A 22,104-nucleotide genomic window follows, 5' to 3' on the forward strand; every position below is an offset into this window, starting at 1 on the left:
TTATCACATGTTTTGCCTAGATTTGGAAAGCAAGGGAAGTCCAACGTCCTCCAAATTTCTCAGACGTGCTGGACAGGTGTCCTCCTATCTCTTCTTGATCTCCTGCCAATATAGGAATGTCCTATTCATTGGAGAGGATCATGTAGATTTTCTGGGAAGAAATCATTTCTTTCTCCACTTTTGAGTGTTTCAATATGGAACAGCCAATTATTTCAAATCAATATAACATGCATGCTTCAGTACATTGCTTTTCAGAGGTAATGTATTGAAGCAAACAGTTAGACAGTTTTAACATGCTACAAATTGTACTTTCCATGAAATTTAGGAGATCAAAGCCAGGCTGCACTTTTATTTCTATTCCTTCAAAATTTAAGAGTGGTAGCCATGTTCTGGAAACATCAAAGTTCTTAGAGAACCTCCTACCTGGACCTCAGATTGGCATATCATGAGTCAATCACCGTCCTCAGAGACTTTTTGTCATCATCGATCCAGGGAAGACAGCTCTTAAACCATGAGCATTCCAGTGACATGGAAACAAAGCAAAATGGTCACGAGAATATATTCCTACAAATCAAAGTCCTTGAACTCCTGAAGTCATAGATGTTGATTTTTAGAAATCCGAAGTCTTAGTGAAATATTATTGAGAATACAGATAGATACTCAGTGCTTACCACTTCTTCCAGAAAAAGAGGTGATGTTCAGGGTTCTATTCTGGAAGAAATGAGAAATAAAATTATTGAGGATGGAATTGTCTCCACAGAAATCTGTCTTCCTTGCTAGCCGCAGCCTGCACACTCTCAACACTTTCCCACCCTAAAATAAAACCATTGGCTTGATACATTCTCCACTTCATTTTGTATTGTGTTTCAATGACTACTTTCCTTCTTGATCGCTTCTTTGTAAATGTGGCATTCTATGTACATTTGCGACAGAAAGAAGTGGCTGGGAATTGTTTCTTTTTATTATAATGATGACAGATTTACTCTAGCAATAAGAGGACATGGCAAGTAGATCTCAAATAAATTGGTCCTCACAATATTCTTACCGGGACTCAGAACAAAATGAACATGTATTAAGCAGGAAGAGTCCTGACTATATCTATGCTGTGCTTGCCATGTGATTTAGATGACTTGGCCAAGGAACTATTTGCTTCGATGTGTATCATATTAGGATTTATCATGTGAGTCTGTGTGTCTCCCTTGCAAAGCAAGAGCACCATGGAAGGAAAGGTGAGACCAAGATGTCATGCAAAACCCAAATATTGTCAGACCTTGGGCAATTGAGCTTTCTGCTGAGCTGTGTAAGCTACTTGATATGTTAGGAGCAAAAGGTTTATTTCCTTTTGATGAAGCAAATACTACATGAACTTCAAAGTTGGATTGCAACAGTGAACTCTTTGTGTATTTTGTGTTTGAGAATGATTAATATCAAATATAGACCAGGAGAGGTTCTCCATTCAACTTTACTATCCAGGTTCAATGTTGGTGGAGCTCTGTATTTGACCCAATCTACTGTGGATCCTCAGGATTTTCGTTCACCTTGTTTCCATGAAAGATAATTTATTTCTTTGATTTTTTTTGCCTTTCTGATGGTAATTGTTAGTTTAGAGAAATGTTTGACTTCACCCCATTAAAATTTTGATAAGTAAGGTATCTAAGGCAGTTTTATGCTCCTTATGGGTCTGATCCCCATATTTTCTCCTCAGTTTTCCATTTTGGACGAATGGAACTCAAGGAAGTGCTTCTTGAAAGAAGGAATTGGACCTATGTTCCAACTGTGAAGTTTGTGAATCTCTCAGCTTGCTTATAAATCCAAACAATATAAAGAAACTGTAGGTCATATTTACAGAGGAGCCGTATAGCAAAGTTGTTGGAATTTTCCCAGGTTGTCCATTTGGAATGCAGTTCTGGACACCGAGGCCTAAGGGTTTTCACATTCTAGGTATCAAGCCCCAAACTACTGTCTCCTGGGTTTCTAACTTGAGTATCTTTTCATAGAGTTTCAAAAATATGAACAGGTAAAGGAACAGGGCATGGAATGATCAAGGCAGTTGGGGTAATCTTTTTACTTACCTGAAGAAACATGTGTTGACATGTGCTCCAAGACTGTGTCCCTGGTCACTAAGGGCAGAAGATATGATGGTATGTGAGCAGGGCTTCAGACATGGAGAAGGCTCAAGAGCAATGTTTGACATGAGGTGCAATTGGAGGGAGCACTCAGTGTTCTCCTTAAGTCATGCACCTGGACCGATGGGGCAAGACAGTATGGGGATATTGGCCTGCACACTGGCCCAAGCAGGCCCCAGGTAGACCAGGCCCCCCATTGCCCCCGTCATTTAGTCTTGGCCTCAGTGTAATCCTATTGAGCATGATTTTTATGTCATCATCTCTCTTCGTGACATTGGTTTGTCATCATTGACCCAGTTCTCGAGAGATCAAAGCTCCACCTGGGGTTTAGACAAAGCACCATTGCTTACCAGTGCCGCAAACAGTGTCTAGGAGGTATGTATTGACATTGTTGTCACAAAGTTTCAGCTTGATCGATGAAATTCTCTGATTTGATCAGAAGCCCTTCTGTTCTTGTTAATGGCTTCTTTGGGAAAGAAGAAACAACATGTTTTCAGGGCCATCGTTGGCGTGCCCTTGATGACCAGCAAAGGACTGCTGATGCTGACCAGGGCCTGACAGCATGATGCCATGGCAAATGATAATTGTGGCACATGAGAGGGCACTGATCAATGGCCTGAAGAGGAGTACCAACCCAGAATGATGGCCGCTTTTTTAGCCTCCCAAGCAAAGTTCAGTCATTCAGGAGCATGCTTTTCATGCTGACTAGTCTGATTGCTAGCATGAGACTGCTGCCTCTCATCAATCATTAGTCAGGGATTTGATAATTTTGAATCTTGCCTCTCCAGCATCAGGTCTACTAATGTCTTAGACTTGGCATCCAATTGACATGCTACAAGTGTGTCACATTCAACTCTGACTACCAAAGTCCACACACTAATGAAGAAAGTATTACAGTTGTTATTGCACCATCAGAGATTGTGGTGGTTCCTGCCTACTCCTCATCTCTGTGGATATTCCTAGTCCCAGGCAGAATTGTGAAGGCAATGTCTTCCAGGGAAGATGGTTATGCATGGGGCTGATAGGCACTGCCTCTGTTGTGTGCTATGAACTTCTCAAAATGAGGCTGCCTTAATGGCTCCATTACCATGAAGAGACCATCTGTCCTGTTAGAGCATCCAGAATTGTCTCCCTTTTTTACTAGCTGAAAGGTAGGTCAAGTTCTTTAAATCACAGGTAGAGGAGGTAAGGCTGAAGAAGCCTAGGTGCCATTTGATATTCTAGTTTTCCCTCTATGGAATTAGCACTGGGAAAGAACTCTGGACTGACAAATGTGTCCCAGACATGCCAAATGGCTATTCATTCCTGAAGTCCATTAGGGCAAGGTATTAGCTTCGATAGCCACTGCCAAAGCTGACTAGAACTTCTTTTTCTGCCACTCCCAATCTGAATTATCAGTTTATGGAGGAGGTTCATCTGTCTATGTGTTACTTTCATTGGTTAATATAGAAACTGCCTTGCAATTTAGATAGGGCAGAAAATTAGGTGGGTGGAATAGCCTAAAGAGAATACTGGGAAGAAGGGAAGTGAGGCAGATGCGAGGAAGCTCTGACCCAAGGCAGACTTAGGTTAGAATCTTCCCAGTAAGCCACTATACCTCATGGTGCTAAACACATTAATAGAAATGGGTTAATCAAGATGTAAGATTTAGCCCTTAATACTCTAGAGCTTATAGGCCAGGCAGTGTTTAAATGAATACAATTTGTGTATTGTTATTTCACGTGTAAAGCTATTTGTGTGGGAGCTAGGTGGGACGAAAAGCAGGCCTGCTTACCTCCTCACTACAAATGGCGCCCAACATGGGACTCGAACCCATGACCCTGAAATTGAGTCTCATGCTCAAAATGATTTACTGTGTATTAAAGTGTATGTAGGCTAAAGGGTAAAGTTCTTAAAGTAAAAAAAGAGAGTAGTCGGGTATGGTGATACACACCTTTAATCCCAACTCTTGGGAGGCAGAGGTAGATTGACCTCTGTGACTTCAATGTGTGGCAGGACACACCTTTAAACCCAATGTCTGGGAGGCAGAGACAGAAGGATCTCTGAGAGTTCAAGGACAGCCTGGTCTACAGTGTTATTCCAGGACAAAGATATACAGAGAACCTGTCTCAAAAAATAAAAGTAAAAAGAAATGAAATAGAGGTTAAAATAAAGCCACACAAATACGGAAAATACACAGAGAATCTAGATACTGTATGCTATTATGCACTATTTGAATTGTTTGAATGCTGAGGAAGGAGCAATAGATGCTAAAAGATATTTGTTTATAAATGCTGCTGAACTAATCCAAGATAGGTATTGTGAAAATACCTTGACTTCAAAATTTGGATCTAAGGTTATGATGCTTTGGAAATGGTCTTCTTTTGTTTTCACAGAGGAAGAAGCCCTTTGGATTGCTTCTATTCCAATATGGTATGATGGACCACGCCCTCCTGAAAGATTGCTGTGAATGCCTTCAAAAAATTACTTCACTCAACTGCTGACTGAGCTGAATCTAACACACAGGTTACACCATGAAAGATCTGAATAACAGCGCCTCCATTCGGCACTAAGCAGTTTGGAGAGAAACAACTGTGCCCATATTCCCAAATCTTGTTTATAAATGTTCTTTGACATTTAAAGGGGGATATTTTATAGATATGAATAATTTGCATTGGGATGGATTTTAAGGTCAATTTTGCTATATGTATATGTATTTCTGATCTTGATTAAGGTATTGTGATTGTGTAGTTCCTTTAAAATGTGATTTATATAAATTGTTAATAGATAATCATCAATAATAGTCAAGCTTGTATTCATGTTAGATTTTCAAGATGTGCATAGATATATTTCTGATAGGCATTCTTCATATCTTTCAAAGACTACAGAATATGGCATTTAATGTTTTAATAATTCAGGGCTTTTCATGACAATGAGACACGTCTGCTCCTGGCAGCACCAGCTACTTCAAGAGGAAGATGGGCATCAAAGAGGCTCCTTATGGAGTTGGTTAGCCATTTGGGCAAGAAACTGCTCTTGCCTGGACTGTTGCATAAACTGGACACAGAGAACCCACAGAGAGAGGACTGCTGAACTTGCATAAAGGTCAGATGTTCTATTGGGGTTCCTGATTCATGAAATAGTCTGTGAGACATTCTGCAAGACACAGCAGATAGTGTGTTAACTGCCTTTGAAATTTCCTGCTTCATCTCCTGTCTGCTAGAAACTATGGGCCTATAGGCTGAAGATGGATGCCCCAACGGAACAATAAAACTTTGGGTGACTGTCCAGGGAGCGAGTTGTCTCTGTCAATTCTAGAGTTTGGAAGTTGCTTGTTTCTTGTTTACATACATAGTATTATATCCTTCTGAAGTCCTTGATGGAGTTGAAGAATAAATAGTTATAGTTTTCCTTAGTTATGATCAAAGATAAAAGAGATAAATATTGCAACTGTAATTCCTGCTTGATAACTGTTTTGTTATATGTAATTTTACTATGTTAAAGTTAAAGCCTTTCTTTTTTAAAAAAGAAAAAGTAGAAATTATAAGGAAGGTCATCTTTATATGTGTCACTTTCATTGGTTAATAAAGAAACTGCCTTGACTTTTTGAAAGGGCAGAAAATTAGGTGGGCAGAGTAGATGAACAGAATGCTGGGAAGAAGGGAATTGAGGCAGATGTAATGAAGTGGTGACCCAAAATAGACGTACGTTAGAATCTTCCCAGTAAGCTACCTCCTCACGATGCTACACACATTAATAGAAATGGGTTAATCAATATGTGAGAGTTAGTCAGTAAGAGTCAAGATCTAATGGGCCAAGCAGTGTTTAAATGAACACAATTTGTGTGTTGTTATTTCGGGTGTAAAACTAGCCGGGCGAGAGCCGGGTGGGACAAAAAACAGACCTGCTCTGCTCCTCACTACAATCAGCCATAATGAAAACAAGGATCACGGAATCAAATGTCCAGTTCTTCTCTAGGTGTCATGGGAACCATAGAAGGACCCATCATTATGACTCCTCCTTGTGACCTATTTGGAGTCCCCAGATAGGTAGCTCATGTCCATGTCCTTTGGAATTTTCCAAGGTTGTCCATTTGGAATGCCATTCTGGACACCGAGGCCTAAGGGTTTTCACATTCTAGGTATCAAGCCCCAAACTACTGTCTCCTGGGTTTCTAACTTGAGTATCTTCTCTTAGAGTTTCAGAAATATGAACAGGTGAAGGAACCGGGCCTGGAGAAATCAAAGCCTATGGGCTAAACTTTCCACTTACCTGAATTAAGATGTGTTGACTTGTGCTCCAAGACAGTATCTCCGGTCACTGAAAGGCAGAAGAGATGATGGGAACATGAGCAGGGCTTTAGAAATGGAGACTGGCTCAAGAGCAATGTTTGACACGAGGTGCCATTTGAGGGAGCACGCAGTGTTCTCCTAAAGTCGTTCCCCTGCCCCATTAGGGGGTCCCCGATTGGGAAAAACAGCATGGGGATTTTGGCCTGCACCCTGGCCCAAACGGGGGACCAGGCCCCCTCATTGCCCCCGTCCTTTAGTCTGGGCCTCAGAATAATCCTATTGAGCATGATTTTTATGTCATCATCTCTTTTCGTGAAAATGGTTTGTCATCATTGACCCAGTTCTCGAGAGAACAAAGCTCTGCCTAGAGTTTGGACAAAGCACCATTGCTTGCCAGTGCCACAAACAGTGTCTAGGAGGTATGTATTGACATGGTTGGCACAAAGGTTCAGCCCGATGGATGCCTTTGATCAGAAGCATTCTGTTCTTGTTAAAGACCCCTTTGGGAAAAAAGAAACAAAGTGTTGTCAGAGCCATCCTCGGTGTGCACTTGATGACCAGGAAAGGACTGCTGATGCTGACCAGGGCCTGAGAGCATGATGCTGTGGAGGAGGATCATTGTGCCATGAGAGATATCACTGATCAATGGCCTGAGGGCTAGAACCATCCCTGAGTGATGGCCACTTTTTTAGCCTGCCCAAGCAAGTTCAGTGACTCAGGAGCAAGCTCTTCCTGCTAACTGCTCTGATTGCTAGCATGAGACTGTTGCCGATTGTGTATTTGTGTGTTTTGTAACATCATGATCTTTTATTTGATAAAAATTTACAGAGGTTCAGCTTCAAATTCTATGTTAGGTAAATACTATATTTGAATTGACCCTGATACTATTCTCTGATGCAATGCTCATGAAGAAGATTGCCCAAAAAGAATGGAAAGGAATGTAGGGACATCATGTAAATAATCATTGGATGATGGGGTACATGAAAATTGAGCATGTCCAATTTAACATATATCAGAAAGATCGAATATGATTCAATAACCTTCACACACTTGAGGTAATTCATTGGTAATATTTCTTTAATTTTTCACTAGCTGGAGAACGGGAAACCCCTCTATTAGACCTAGTATGTCAAAGGACTGAAAGGTGATAGACTTAAGGATATTGTCAGGAATAAAAACATAGTAGTCAATAGCATCATATTAGAACTGTGATATCATGAAGTCCAAGATGTTGAGGAAGATCAGCATTGTGCAGCAGGCTTCTTTCTCAGGATCTCAACTGAGGTAAAGAATCAAGGAGAATACGAAGACGTTTTCTCCTATACTTTATAGCCCATTTGCCATCAACAAATATCAACACTCTATTGTGCCATAGGAACAGAAAAAAGATGAACACATAAAAAATTTTGATGAGGTGAATTTGATCTTGACAACTAGCTTCATGGACAAAAAGAAGAAAAGTATAAAATAAAATGCAACAAAAATACAGAGGTGTACTTAATATGTTTCAAAGGGCAAAAATGTTCCTGGATTTCTTGATTATCTATTCAAGATGGAAGTGTTTGATAGTTTCCTATTCCTCCTACTTCAGTGTGTCATCATCACCATCATTATCATCATCATCATGATCATCAACATTGTTTTATGCCTTATCCTCCACCCTTTCTAGCACCCAAGTGTTTCCTCAGTTTACCTCTAGGGACATTGCAGTCTGTCCTGCCAATATCCATGTTGCTTTCATGGTGAAATTCTTAGCCTAACAACCTCAACCGCATGGATTTCCCTGTGCTATTATCAAGAGAGGAAAGCCAGCAGAACCAGCAATAATAGGCAAATATCACCAATGAACTCAAATTCAATTTTATCTTTCTGGTAAAGTTTTCTGTGTTTGTGTGTCTCTTTTTGACAAAATGCCTTTTATTTCCTGAACATTAACAAAGGTTGCGCTTGAAATTCCATATTAGGTAAATATTATATAGGACTTGACTCTGAGGCTTTCTCTGAGCTTTGGAATCCAGAGTCGTTCCACACACTCCTATTTTTCAGATTTGAGATAAAATGCTTTCTGCCAAACATATATGATCAAGCTGCCATTTGAAAGGGTCTCCTAGAAAAGAGACACGCCCAGATGCAACAGTAACCTGGAGAGCTGACAAAATCTTTGCAAAACTCAAAGGGGGAAATTCACATATATTAAAGTCAGAGTAGAGCAACACTTATCTTGCTTCTCGGTCTGCGAGAAGGCTACATTCAAGGCTGGGCTAGGCGGTAATTCTCAGGAAGAGGACTGCTCAAAAAGCATGGAAAGAAGTGTTGGGTGAATGGAGGTGAAGTGAAAAACCCTTGAATCATGGGGTACATGAAAATTGAGCATGTCAAATCTACCATACATCAGAAAGATTGAATATAATGGTGGTTTTAAGAGACATTTTTGAATAAGCTTCACACACCTGAGGTCACTCAAGGGTAATATTTCTTTAATTTTTCACTAGCTGGAGAAGGGAATTCCCCTCTATGAGACCTAGTATGTCAAAGCACTGAAGAGTGATAGACTTAAGGACATGGGCAAAAACAAAAACATAATGGTCAAGAGACTATCATCTTAGAACGTATACTCTGTGAAATCGTGTAGTCCAAGTTGTGATTCTTAGAAATTCCCAGACTTAGCAACAATGATTGAGTCAAGAGATAGAGACTCGGTGCTTACCTTTTCTGCATAAAGAATAAGAAGACCTCCAGAATTCTGTCCTGTAACAGTAGAGAAATAATAGTTATCAAGGATGCTAAGTTTTCCATACAACTCTGTCTGCCTTGATAGGCACATTATGCAGACGACCTAGTATACCAACCCTTTCCATCCAAAATTTTCCTGTTTCTTTCTTCCTTTATTTTGGCTTGTCTTACAATGACACCTTTCCTTCCTCATTGCTCCTACTAAAGCTGCCAGTCTCTGTCCTTTAGACAACAACCTAGGTGGAGACAATAGTTTTCCCTTTGATATACTAGTGGCAGATGGAGAGTAGCATGGGGAGGTCACGGCACCTATCTCTCATACTCATTTGTCCTGACATCTTCTATTCCACACCTGCTAGTACACTGTATCTGCTTTAAGAAGGATGGGGCCTGACAGTATCTCGGATGTTGCTTTCATATCTTTAAGAAGACATGGCTGAGCAAACAGTTCCCTTGAGGTGTAGCATCTTCCGGTTCATCACGTGAAAATGTTTGTCACCCAAGCACAGCAACAGCATTATCGAACGAATGATGAAAGAGAGCCATTCCTCAAAAAGGAGACAATGTCTGGACCTTGGGCAACTCCACTTAATCCCAAGAAAGGCAATATCTTTGAATATGTAATGTGGACAATACTCATTTCTCTGAAGTATAGGAAATGGTATCAAGAAGTAAACTGGTGGATAGCAATCATAAATTCCCTTCCAAACTTCTGTTTTGGAATGGTGTATGTCATTTCTAGAGCAGGAGGTGTTGTCCATTCCAATTCCCTTCCCAAAACAATGTCGGTGACTATACCCTTTCTCTGGATCTATGGGGAAACCTAAGGATTTTCTTTCATCATGTGTTTGTGTTATATGCACCTTATCCCTGAATCATTTTCTGTTAGGTAGGAATTGGTTGCTCTGAGTAGTGCCTGCCTTCATGCCTGTTACACATGAAAACTTCATGTGTCTGCTGCATTATTTATGCTCCTCGGGGACATGCTTCCCATTTTTTCCAACTGATTGGTTTGAAGGCCTTCATGAAAGTGATATGCCTGATGGACGTTGGAATTGTATCTATGAGCCAACTATACTTCTTTGAATCTTTCAGCATGCCAATAAATCAAAACAGTGTAAAGAACGTGAAGGTTTCAATCACAGACCAGGCTGATGAAAAGACAAATTTTAATTGGACTTTATAAAAAAGTGCTCTCATCTTTGAATAAGAAATTATGATAGTAAGATATGATTGCTGAGAATATCCAGATCTGAAAAGCATCTGGGTATGTTGGCTAAAGTGTCTGATAACCATTAGCATGTCGAATTAATATACGATCCAGGGAGTGTGTTATATTCAGAGACTACAAAGAGAAAAGGAATGACTCTCACAATATGGAAAATAATCAGGCCTTCCTGCCTAAATTGGGAAAGGTACAGCAATACAAAAGCTCTCCAAATTTTGCAGTTAGGGTTGGCACGAGTCTTTCCAACTCTTCTTTCCTTTGTCCCATTGTAGTTATGTACAATTTATCAGAGAGGATCAGTGAGATTCTCTGTAATGAAGTCTCTGCTTCTACCTCTTTTTGAGTCCTTCTTTCAAGCATGTAATAGCAAATAACTTCAAATCAATGTACACTCTAGCCTTTAGTACAGTGCTTTATCCAGGCAGAATATGGAAACAAACCTGAGTACTTGGCACATTCAGCAAGATGCTTTCTCTCAAAATTTAGGAGATCAAAGCCTGTCTGCACTGTAACTGTCTTCCTTCAATATGTTAGTCGTGTTCTGGTAGCATCACAGTTGTCAAAACCACCACTTATCTGGACCTCAGAGAGAGAGCTTTTGTTTGAGTCAATCACCGTCCTCAGAAACATGTTGTCATCATCGATCCAGAGAAGGCAGCTTTGAGCACATGAGCATCCCCAGTGACACTGGAAAGCAGTGAAAGATAGACTCTTTGCCTTTGAAGAGGAAGATCAGCATTGTGCAGCAGGCTTCTTTCTCAGGATCTCAACTGAGGTAAAGAATCAAGGAGAATACGAAGACGTTTTCTCCTATACTTTATAGCCCATTTGTCATCAACAAATATCAACACTCTATTGTGCTGCAGGAACAGAAAACATATATAAACACATCAAGAATTTTGATGAGGTGAATTTGATCTTGACAACTAGCTTCATGGACAAAAAGAAGAAAAGTATAAAATAAAATGCAAAAAACATACAGGGGTTTCTTAGTATGTTTCAAAGGGCAAAAATGTTCCTGGATTTCTTGTTTATTTATTTTAGATGGACGGTTTTGATATTTTCCTATTCCTCCTATTTCAGTGTGTCATCATCATCATCATAACCATCACCATCATCATCATCATGATCATCACCATTGTTTTATGCCTTATCCTCCACCCTTTCTAGCAGCCAATTCTTTCCTCAGTTTACCTCTATGGACTTTGCAGTCAGTCTTGCAGGTGTCCATGTTTCTTTCATGGTGAAATTCTTATCCTAACAACCTCAACTTCATGTCTCCATGGACAAAAATTAGAAATGTATAAAATAAAAGGTACCACAAATATAGGGGTGTATTTAATAGCCTTCATAGGGGAAAACTGTGCCTAGATTTCTTGGATAATCTATTCAAGGTAGAATGTCTTGATCATTTCATTGCCCTCCTACTTCAATTTGTAATCTTTATCATCATCATCATCATCATCATCATGATTAAACAATTTTTAAGTCTTTTCCTCCACCCTTTATAACACACAATTTATTCTCAGCTCATGTTCATGTATTTGCAGTTAGTCCTGCAAGTCTCCATGTTTCTTTCATCATCAAATTCTTTTCCTAACTGTATCAACTTCATGGCTTTCCCTGTGCTATTATCATTAGAGAAAACCCAGCAAAAACAACAATAAGAGGCAATTATTAGCAACGAATTCAAATTCAATTATATGTTTGTGGTGGAGTTATGTGTTTTTATTTGTGTCTTGTGACAAAATGGTCAAGAGAGTGTAATCCTACAAATCATAGTCCTTGAACTCCTGAAGGTATAGATGTTGATTTTTAGAAATCCCAAGTGTTAGTGAAAAGTTATTGAGAATACAGACAGACCATCAGTGTTTACCACTTCTTCCGGAAAAAGAGGTGATGTTCAGGATTCTATTCTGGAAGAAAAGAGAAATAAAATTATCGAGGATGGAATTGTCTCCACAGAAATCTGTCTTCCTTGCTATTCTCAGGCTGCATACTCCCAAGCATATCCCACATTCCCCCACCCTAAAATAAAACCACTGGCTTGATACAGTCTCCACTCAATTTTGGATTGTGTTTCAATGATTACTCTCCTTCTTGATCGATTCTTCTAAATGTTTCAATCTCTGTACATTTGAGAGAGAAAGAATTGGCTGGGAATTGTTTCTCTAGCAATAAGAAGACAAGACAGGTAGATCTCATATAAATTGGTCCTCAAAACTTCTTTCCAGAACTCAACAAAATGAACAAGTAAAGCAGGAGGAGTCATGACCATATCTATGATGTATGTGCCATGTAATTTAGATGATTTGTCCAAGGTTCTATTTGCCCAAAAATGTATAATATTTGGGATTATCATGTGAGTCTGTGTGTCTCCCTTGCAAAGCAAGAGTATCATGGAATGAAAGATGAAAACAAGATGTCATAAAAACCCCAGATATTGTCAGATCTTGGGCAATTGCACTTTCTTCTGAGTTATGTAAGCTACTTGAAAGGAGAAAGCCTTTATTCCTTTTTGATGAACCAAATAACTACACAAACTTTAAAGGTGTGTTGCAACAGTGAACTCCTTCTCTAATATTTGTTTGACAATGATGAATATCATATCTAGAAAGGGAGAGGTTCTTCATTCAATTTTACTATCCAGGTACAATGTTGGAGGTGCTGTATTTCACCTGATGTATGATGGAAGCTAAGGATTTTCTTTCAAGTTGCATAAATGAATTATAATATGTTTCTTTGATTTTTTTTCTTTCTGGGGAATGGTTAGTTTAGAGAAGTGGTTTATTTAACCCCATTATGATTTAGAAATATAGGGTATCTACTGCAATTTTAAGCTCCATATAGGTCTGATCTCCAAATTTTTTCCTCAGCCATAAATGTTTTAATAATGGATCTCAAGGAAGTGTCTTCCTTTAAAATGCAAGAGTGCTACCCATGTTCTGGAAGCATCAAATCATCAAAAGCACCACTTATCTGGACCTCAGAGAAAGAGATTATGTTTGAGTCAATCAGCGTCCTCAGAAACATGTTGTCATCATCGATCCAGAGAAGGCAGCTTTGAACACATGAATATCCCCAGTGACACTGGAAAGCAGTGAAAGATAGACTCTTTGCCTTTGAAGAGGAAGATAAGCATTGTGCTTCAGGCTTCTTTCTCAGGATCTCAACTGAGGTAAAGAATCAAGGAGAATACGAAGACGTTTTCTCCTATACTTTATAGCCCATTTGCCATCAACAAATATCAACACTCTATTGTGCCGCAGGAACAGAAAACAAAGACAAACACATCAAGAATTTTGATGTGTTGAATTTGATCTTGACACCTAACTTCATGTACAAAAAGAAGAAATGTTTAAAATAAAATGCAACAAAAATACAGGGGTGTACTTAATATGTTACTAAGGGCAAAAATGTTCATAGATTTCTTGATTATCTATTCAAAATGGAAGTTTTGATAATTTCCTATTCCTCCTACTTCAGTGTGTCATCATTATCATCATCATCACCATCACCATCATCATCATCATGAACATCAAAATTGTTTTATGCCTTATACTCCAGCCTTTCTTGCAGCCAATTCGTTCCTCAGTTTACCTCTATGGACATTGCAGTCAGTCCTGCCAATGTCCATGTTGCTTTCATGGTGAAATTCTTAGCCTAACAACCTCAACCTCATGGCTTTCCCTGTGCTATTATCAAGAGAGGAAATCTAGCAGAACCAGCAATAATAAGCAATTGTCATCAGTGAATTCAAATTTCAATTTTATCTTTCTGGTAGAGTTTTTTTTTTGTATTCGTGTGTCTCTTGTGACAACATGGTCTTTTATTTCATGAATATTAATAAAGGTTCAGTTTCAAATTCCATACTAGGTAAATATTATAGGACTTGACTCTGATCCTTTCTCTGAGCTTTGGAATCCAGAGTTGTTCCATACACTCTTATTTTTCAGATTTGAGATAAAATGCTTTTTGAAAACATATATGATCAAGTTGCCATTTGGAGAGGCTCTCCATGAAAAGAGACATGCCCAGATGCACCAGTAACCAGGAAATCTGACAAAATTTTTGTGTAACTCAAAGGGGGAAATTTGTGAATTCACATAAATTAAAGTCAGAGTAGTGCAACACTTATCTTGCTTCTCGGTGTGCTGTAAGGCTATATTCAAAGTGGGCTCAGAGGCAATTCTCAGGAAGAGGGCTGCCCACAAAGGATGGAAAGAAGTTTTGGGGGAATGGAGGTAAGGTGAAAAACTCTTGAATCATGGGGTACATGAAAGTTGAGCATCTTAAATTTACCATACATCAGAAAGATTGAATATGATGGTAGTTTTAAGAGTCATTTTTGAATAAACTTCACACAACTGAGGTCACTCAAGGGTAATTTTTCTTTAATTTTTCACTAGCTGGAGTGTGAATTTCCTCTTTATGAGACCTAATGAGTCAAAGGACTGAAGAATGATAGACTTGAGCTCTTGGGTGTGAATAAATACATAATGGTCAAGAGAGCATCACCTTAGAACTTATACTCTATGAAATCATGAAGTCCAAGATGTTGACTTTTAGAAATCCCCAGACTTAGTAAAAATGATTGAGACTTGGTGCTTACCTTTTCTGCATGAAGAGTAAGAAGACCTCCAGGATTCTTTCCTGTAACAGTAGAGAAATAAGTTATCAGGGATGTTAAATTTTCCACACAACACTGTCTGCCTTGATAGCCACATTATGCAGACTATCTAGCATAGACACCCATCCAACCAACCTTTACACGTTTCTTCCTTCCTCTATTTTGGCTTGTCTTACAATGACACCTTTCCTTCCTGATTGCTTCTACTAAAGCTGCCAGTCTCTGTCCTTTAGATAATAACCTAAGTTATTATCTAAATAATTTAGCTATTTATCTAGACAACAATTTTCCCTTTGATACACTAGTGGCAGATGGAGAGTGGCATGGGGGAAGTCACGGCACCTATCTCTCATACTCATTTTCCTGACATCTTCTATTCCACATCTCCTAGCACACTGTATCTGCTTTAAGAAGGATGGGGCCTGACTATCTTTGATGTTTCTTTCATATCTTCAAGAAGACATAGCTGAGCCAACAGTTCCCTTGAGGTGTATCATCTTCTGGTTCATCATGTGAAAATGTTTCTCACCCAAGCACAGCAACAGCATTATGGAATGAAGCTAGACAAATAATTCTTGAATCTCTGGCTTTTGAAAATGCAAACATAGAATGTAAAAAGATAATTGGGCCTTTAAAGTCTAGATCAGTAACTATGGATGAATGGATTCAGCATACAATGAATGTTGAGACGTTTGGCTATAATGATGCATCTTGCATAGGAGAAGCGATTTCCAAAGCAATGAGGAGACATCAAACTGCCAAGTGTTTTAATTGTGGTAAATTATGACATCATAAAAGGGATTGCAGGCAAAGAATTTCTCAGAATAATATCTCCTCTGGGAATGACAAAAATAGGAGACCTGGCCTTGTGGTATATGTAAGAAGCGCAGTAAAAGACCACCTTGGGCCAACAAATGCAGGTCAACAACAGATAGACAAGGCAACCTGATACCATCAGAAAACCCCTTGCGGGGCCTCTCGCAGGCCCCCAAGCCAAAAGTGGCCTAGTCATTCCCAGTTACAGTGGAGAACTTGTCTCACCAAGAAAATTAAAAACTCCAGTGTCTACTGTAAAAAGCAATACTGGTCTAAATGATGGGTTATATGTGGAGAATGAGTCAAAATGTCCATTAAGACAGTGTAAGCATATATTTTGGTATATTTCTATAAACAATTAAAGACCAAAGCTAAGAGTCTTTATAAATGGCATTTTTATTGAAGGCTTATTAGACACAGGTACAGATGTAAGTATCATTACTCCAGAATCTTGGCACCCAAATTCGCCTCTTCAAGGGGTAGATATTCAGTTCCTGGGAATTGGAACCCTGTCTTGTGTAAAACAAAGTACAAGATGAGTTGAATGCACAGGGCCTGAAGTGCAAATAGGAATACTAAGGCCATATATAGCCAATATTGCAATAAATTTATGGAGTCGTGACCTGCTATAGCAATGGAATACCCAGATTAACATTCCTGTAGTTCCAGGGACTCATAATTCTGGGAAGGATATAATGAAGTATTACAGAATACGTTTAAAGAAAATTAAGACACAAAAGGCATGAATTAGGAGAGACTGGTTACAGACTCTTAATGACTTTCAAAGATTGTTAGGAGACATTACCAGTCTATGATAAGCTGTTGAAATAACACCTGATTTAATAGTTCATTTAAACAAAACCTTAGATGGTGATAAAGATTTGAATAGTCCAAGAAAACTGACAGCTGAAGCAGAAAAGGAACTGACAATGATTGAGGAAAAATTACAGGAGGCACATGTGGATAGGATGAACCTAAATCTTATTTGCATTCTAGTCATATTGCCTTCCAGAATTTCTCCTATGGGAATTTTAATGAAGAGGGAAGATATTATTTTAGAATGGATATTCATATATCATAAACCAAGTAAAAAATTATAAACTTATGTGGAAAAAGTCTCTGAATTAATTATAAAATGTAAGCTGAGATTTCGTCAACTAGCAGGTATAGACCCAGCAGAAATTATAGTGCCTTTTACTACTGAGGGAATAAAAAAGTTATGGGAAGACAATGAACCATGGCATAGAGCTTGTGCTAATTTTGGGATAGAAATTAATAGCAACTATCCCAAAAGTGATAGACTTAACCTCATAAAGAGAACTTCTTGGATTTTTTGTAGAATTGTACATGATGCGCCAATAACTGGAGCCCGTACATTTTATACTGATGCAAATAAATCAGGGAAAGCAGGTTACAAATCAGAATAATTGAGTAAGGTGGAACAAAGCCCTTATAATTCTGTCCAGTGCTAAGGGATTTTAAAGAAACTCAATATAGTTATGGATTCACAATATGCAGAAAGAGTTATCTTGCATATTGAAACTGCTGAATTTATACAAGATGATACAGAATTGACTTGATTGTTTTTCCAGGTGTAAGACATAATCAGGAATAGGTTTTGTCCTATGTACATAACACACATCCAATCCCATACAGGTCTGCCTTGTCCCGTAGGACAAGGTAATACTGAAATAAATCAATTATTGATTGGAGGCATGTTATAGGCCTCATAATTTTATAAAAACAATCAGGTCAATAGTAAAGGTTTAAAGAAAGAGTTTTCTATTACATGGCACCAAGCTAAAAAGATTATAAAGAGGTGCCCTACTTGTTCTTTCTATAATCAAACACTATTGCCTGCAGGGAGTAACCCAAAGGGTACTCAAAGAAATGAAATCTGGCAGGTGGATGTGTTCCACTTTATGTAATTTGTAAATTAAAATATGTACACCACACCATAGACACATATGGGCAACTGCCCTGAGCTCAGAAAAGGCTGATTCAGTAATCATATATTTATTGGAAGTTATGGCCATCATGGGTATACCTGCACAAATAAAGACAGACAATGGACTAGCATATGTATCTAAGGAAATGAAATGCTTTTTTGCTTATTATAATATAAAACACTATTCATGTATACCAAATAATCCTGCAGGTCAGGCAGTTAGAGAAAGATAAAATTGTACTATAAAGGATATACTAAACAAACAGAAGGGGATAGAAAATGCCCCCAGAAATAGATTAGATAATGCCTTATTTACCTTGAATTTTCTTAATGCTAATGAGAAAGGAACAACAGTAGCAGAAAGACATTGGATAATGGAAAAGTCTGCTGAACTAAATCAACCAGTTTATTTCAAAGATGTGCTGACCTCTCAATGGAAGCCAGGAGATGTGCTACGTTGGGGAAGGTGTTTTGCTCTTGTTTCCACAGGAGAAGAAAAATTGGGGATACCATTAAAATTAATAAAGGTTCAATTTGAAGAGGAGAAACCTCTTGGAAAGGAGAAATGACAACTCATCCACAATGATGATAATCATACAGGTGGTAAGAAAAACATATAGAATGTGGTCAGGGTTCTGTTCTTATCTCCATGGGAAAACACTCATCTTTGAAAAAATTCAAGGGACCCTGGATGTTTGACTACTGACAGATGGAAAAATTACTACCCAATAGTGACTATCAAGAACACTGAATAGGTTCTATAAGTATAAAAATCTAAGATATACTAAGTCATATTTCTAAATTCATAGAGCTGGTTTTGGAGTTTGACTCTGCTAATTACAAGCCTGTTGTTAAGAGAAAAACTCAGAGTTTCTGGAGTTTCTGTCTCATGTCAAGATCCATGATATGGGACAGAAAGAAATATGAGTTTAGAAAACATCTTTGCTTTTCTTCATATGTATCATACTTTTCATTGAATATGTGTATGTCTGTATATGTCTATATAATTAATGATTAAATTTTCCACAATGAACAATGAGTTGTTTCTGCAGTGACATTTGATGTTTCCAGGAAGAAGATGGGGCCCCATAATAACAATTCTGCCTGGTGGATATGTTCATGATATTGATAGCACTACTATAAGACCTGTTTTGTGTACCAGCTGCACAAGACAGTTCCAACTTGGTTAGCTGAAATGGTACATATCTTTTACAACATTCTGGCCAGACCTCCACAAAAAACTCTGAGACTATTTGCAATCTTACCAGAAATTAATCTTGAAATTTAACCATCATTTTACTTTCACAGAATCCCCCAGAAAGAACGTCACCCCCATGACAGCTGAAGTAATTCTAGAGAATGACATCCTCTCTCCCAGTAAAGTTTATCCGTGGGTTTAGGGACATCATGTAGGGGTTGATTATAATTAGTATATGGCTGAGGGTTGGGGGAGGAATTTTATAAGTTCAGGGATCTTTTTGAAAAAAAAAGAGGGATAATTGGATGATGGGATAATAGATTGGTACTTGTGAGTTATTGTTTTTAGACAATTATATTATATTGGTATTGATTCTTGTATATTGATACAAAGTTAAATTATATTGAATATTGTATGCATGCATGCTTCTACCTCTGTTTAAAACATTCTTATGTATTGATATATATATATTATATTGATATATGTATATTTACCAAATTGCTGCATACATTTCTACCTCTGATTAAGATACTTATATATTGTATATGTATTGATATATATTTATCATATTGCAATGTATACTTTTACATTGTTTACATTTTGAGGTCCTTGTCCTCATTTATTGCACAGTTGTTTATTTTCTTAGTCATTAAATTAGATAGGTATTGAGAGCGATATAGATCAATAGTCATCTATGTTTGTCATTTATAATTAGACTAATCGGGTTATTCAGATACATAGAGATTATATTCAGTATAGATAGAGAGTCTTCAACCTCTTCAAAGAGCTGTAGAAAATGGCATTTAATTTAACTCAGAGTTCCATAGTAGTGAGACACAATCACTCCTGACAACACTGATCTATTCCCGAGAGAATGTTGAGCACCCAAAACACTCCATCTGGAGCCTTTCTTCTTGGCAGAACTGGCCTTTAGGCAAAGAAATGCCCATACCTCAACCACTGACAGAGATAAAGAGTATCTGGAAAGGGATAAAACAGGACTGTTATATCCTACCAGGACAGGGTAAGATAATTTTGAAAAGTTTCTTGCCTTTGAAAATGGTATGTCAGTTACGTTAGGCCTTAGCCAAAGTTGGTTGCTTCGAAGCTGCAAACATAACTTTGGGTGATTGCCCAGATAGCCAGTTGTCTCTGTGATTTGTTGCATGTTTTGGAAGTTGTTTGATTACACTTCCTAATTACTCAGGTAACATTATTTCCCTTCTTATATCTTTGATGTGGTTGAAAACTATATAAATGTAGTTACTTTTCTCTCATGACCTGGCCAAGTTATTTATTATACAAAACTTAAGCTAGTTAGAACAGGATATTTGTTCTTATTGTATATAATTTCATAGTAGGTTTAGAACTCTCTTACTTAAACAAAAGGGGGAGATGCTGTAGGAGTTGTTTCTGCTCCTTCGGCCAATGGACTTTAAGATACCAGCCCATTTGGGCTTGGTATGGTTTGTTTTTAAAAACAGCAGCAGCCCTGTGCTTATTCTCTTGATTCTGGTTCCACTTCTGGCTATTAGACTCCTTTACTGATCACTCAGAGGGCTGTTGACTACTATGGTGATCTGTAAGTTTTTTCCCTTTAAATAAATAACCATTCTATGAATCATAATTACAAACTGGTGAGAGATTGTGACTTAGGCCTTCATCTGACATACTTCCAAACCAGCATGGGATTGTTTGTAACTTACGCCTTCCTACATGCTTCCTACCACACAATTTTTCCTTGGTTTTGTGAACTTTGCAGTTATTACAGCAAGTCTAGATGTTGCTTTCATCATGAAATTCTTTTCCTAACAACCTCAACTTCATGGCTTTTACTGTGCTATTATCAAGAGAGGAAACCCAGCAGAACCAACAATAATAGGCAATAATCACCAATGAATTCAAATTAAATTTTATGTTTGTGGTGGATTTTTGTGTGTTTATGTGTCACTTGTGAAACCATGTTCTTTTATTTCATAAAAATTTAGCAAGGGTCATCTTCAAATTCTATATTAGTTATATGTTATATAGGAATTGAACCTGATACTTTCTCTGAGCTTTGGAATCCAGAGTTGTTCCAAAGAATCCTATTTTTCAGATTTCAGATAATAGGCTTATTGTAAAACATATATGATCAGTCTGCAATATGGCTCTCCATCAAAACAGATATGCTCAGACACCAGTATCCTGGAAGTCTCACAAAATAGTTGTGAGGTCCCAATAGCCTGCCTGCAGCAAGCAAGGTAGGCCCTTTGTTTACAAGCCACCCAAGCAGCAAGGAGATCTGGTCCGGGCACCAGGAGAGACATCATTGGGGTGAGTGAGTTTCTGACCGTGGCAACAGCCCGGGACAGGGAACTCAGACGTTCCTCATCCCTCCTACATTTCCTGGTCATCCTCAGGGGCTATACTGCCTGATACCTCCTCTCTCTTCCTATCCAACCCAGCTTGCATCCACAACCCTCTCGCCATCCGTCTGACTCCCTCCCCTCTTTGACCACATAACATCTCCCAGCTCAGCCTGTTCGGGGGCTGGGACCAAATCCGAATCGGGAGGGCAAACGGGAGAGTGGAGCTCCTTTGTCCAAATAGCCTGACTGCAGCAAGCAAGGTTGGCCCTTTGTTTACGAGCCACCCAAGCAGCAAAGAGATCCGATCTGGGCACCACAAGAGATATTAGGCTTGCATCCACAACCCACCCAGAGCAGTGCTGAGGAGTTCCATGTTTGGGTACTGAGGAGTTCCAGCTCGATGGGACGGTCCCTGCTTCTACACTGAAGAGATACACCCAGAGTCTCAGTCACAGCAAAGACTGGACCAAGACACCAGGCCTCTCCTGACTCCATTTGAAGGAGGAGAAGGAAAGGTGCCAATGCAAGACTTCCTCCAACAACCTGAAAGGCAACATGACTTCACCAGAATCAAGGGATCCCGAAATAAGAAGAATTGTACACCCTACTCCAGAAGAATTAGAAGAAATTGACTCAAAAGTGAATTATATGAAAATAATAGAAGACCTTAAGCAGGAGGTGAAAAACTGCCATAAACAATTAGAGATTACAAACAAAAAGGTAGAGGAAATGAATAAATCGCTCAAAGATACCCAAGAAAACCAAGAGAAACAAGAAAAAGCAATCAAACAGGTAAGGGAAGC

At 38.6% G+C, this 22,104-nt stretch overlaps 5 non-coding genes across 5 annotated transcripts; all 5 read right to left on the bottom strand.

Moving 5' to 3' along the window:
• Positions 1-425: 425 nt before the first annotated feature.
• On the bottom strand, positions 426-490 carry LOC126495578 (small nucleolar RNA SNORD109A). Its single transcript, XR_007590182.1, has one exon. It is a non-coding gene; the product is annotated as a small nucleolar RNA SNORD109A (small nucleolar RNA).
• Positions 491-2,342: 1,852 nt separating this feature from the next.
• Positions 2,343-2,421, bottom strand: LOC126495572 (small nucleolar RNA SNORD115). Its single transcript, XR_007590177.1, has one exon. It is a non-coding gene; the product is annotated as a small nucleolar RNA SNORD115 (small nucleolar RNA).
• Positions 2,422-6,657: 4,236 nt separating this feature from the next.
• Positions 6,658-6,736, bottom strand: LOC126495582 (small nucleolar RNA SNORD115). The gene has a single exon (XR_007590186.1). It is a non-coding gene; the product is annotated as a small nucleolar RNA SNORD115 (small nucleolar RNA).
• A 4,200-nt stretch (positions 6,737-10,936) lies between these two features.
• LOC126495579 (small nucleolar RNA SNORD109A) lies at positions 10,937-11,005 on the bottom strand. The gene has a single exon (XR_007590183.1). It is a non-coding gene; the product is annotated as a small nucleolar RNA SNORD109A (small nucleolar RNA).
• A 2,334-nt stretch (positions 11,006-13,339) lies between these two features.
• On the bottom strand, positions 13,340-13,408 carry LOC126495580 (small nucleolar RNA SNORD109A). Its single transcript, XR_007590184.1, has one exon. It is a non-coding gene; the product is annotated as a small nucleolar RNA SNORD109A (small nucleolar RNA).
• Positions 13,409-22,104: the final 8,696 nt, after the last annotated feature.

The sequence above is a fragment of the Alexandromys fortis genome, unplaced genomic scaffold (assembly GCF_014885135.2).
Source record: "Alexandromys fortis isolate MF-2015 unplaced genomic scaffold, M_Fortis_MF-2015_v1.1 scaffold_506, whole genome shotgun sequence".
Classification (NCBI taxonomy): Eukaryota; Metazoa; Chordata; class Mammalia; order Rodentia; family Cricetidae; genus Alexandromys; species Alexandromys fortis.